Below are 1,370 nucleotides of genomic sequence, written 5' to 3' on the forward strand. Positions count from 1 at the left end.
CCAGTGGTCTGCCCAGGAAGTCCAGAGCCCTCGTTTTCAAATCATGCCTCCGTGTGTTTCAAAGTTAAGACAAAAGCATCGGCGTGAATGCAGTGAAAAGTCTCATGCATTGAACTTGAAGGCTTTAGTGACAAACAAGTTCTTCTCAAACAAGCAAAAAGCAGTCTTACTCTTACCCTCCACGCATCCAGTTCTTGGTTTCTGGGGAATCCTTCTGGGGACGTTCTAGGCACCAACAACCACATGTATGCATTTCGCGCCAAGGTCGTTTCCTATGCACCCTCCGTGTCTTGCCACCTGTACTTGATCTATCTTGGGGGTCTTGACACACAGTTTCCCTAACAAGCCTGTAAAGAAGCTTCCTTTGAGCTTTGCTTTTACATAGGAACTGAGTTGACTAATGATCATAGGAAGGGAGATAGAAACCTGAGTGCTTCCTTCAAGGAGCCCTTAGGTGCATCGCATGGCCCCAGAGAGCGGACATGTAAGTCTCTTTGGATGTCGCGGCACTCCACCGTGGATGTCAGCCTACGCAGGAGACGTAGGCGCAGACATGTTCCAGGCCAGGCAGCACCCATGAAGGGAAACGCCTCTTCCTGACCATGTTGACATGGGATCAAGAGTGAGAGTTGGGAGCGACTTTCACTTAGCTCTCCAGTGCAGTGGCCACGAGGCACCGGGGGCCGTTGGGCATTTGAAATGTGGCGAACATGAACTGAGATGTCCAATAAATATAAAATACTGGCTTGTTAAGATTTCATTTTTTAAAGGTATGTTAGAGGTTTTATGATTAATTTCTTATATTTTTTGACATGTTGAAATGAAAAGATTTTTGGACACTTTGGCGAAATAAAATGCACCGTTACAGTGAACTTTACCTACTTTTTTGTATGTTACAGAAATATGGATGTTCCCTGCTATCAAATTGGCTCCTGACTCGTGGCAGCCACAATCATAACCACTACCCGGCCCCATGCCGGAGGACGCCCTGGCATGGACAGCTAGCCGCAAGGTCAGCAGTTTGAAACCAGCAGAGAGAAGTCTTTCTACTCCTGTAAAGAGTTATGGTCTTAGAAACCCACAGGGGCAATTCTACCCTACCCTGGAGGGCCCTGTGGGTTCAGAACGGACTTCGTGGCAGGGAACTCAGTTTTCGGTTTTGGTCCTGTGCCCCCCTCTCTGTCCATGGCAGATCTGAGCAGTGTGGCACATAGGGCCTTCACTGGCTGGTTTTTTCAGGAGCAGATCACCAGGCCTTTCTGCGTTGCCCATCTGACTATGGAAACTCCACTGAAACCTCGTCAGTGTCATAGCAGCAGGTGAGTTCCCAGAAACAGCCAGGTGGTGGTTAGACATGAAGTGCGTTGGCT

The 1,370-nt window shown here is 48.5% G+C and overlaps 1 long non-coding RNA gene across 1 annotated transcript in view; it reads left to right on the top strand.

Annotated features, from left to right (window-relative positions):
- Nucleotides 1–924: 924 nt before the first annotated feature.
- Nucleotides 925–1,370, top strand: part of LOC123521393 — a 4,561-nt gene continuing 4,115 nt past the window's right edge. The window contains exons 1-2 of the long non-coding RNA XR_006679842.1: nt 925–1,012; nt 1,240–1,319. This is a non-coding gene — a long non-coding RNA (uncharacterized LOC123521393). The remainder of the gene's footprint in view (nt 1,013–1,239; nt 1,320–1,370) is intronic.

Source organism: Echinops telfairi, unplaced genomic scaffold, assembly GCF_000313985.2.
Source record: "Echinops telfairi isolate 266 unplaced genomic scaffold, ASM31398v2 ScPeMD7_17;HRSCAF=63, whole genome shotgun sequence".
Lineage (NCBI taxonomy): Eukaryota > Metazoa > Chordata > Mammalia > Afrosoricida > Tenrecidae > Echinops > Echinops telfairi.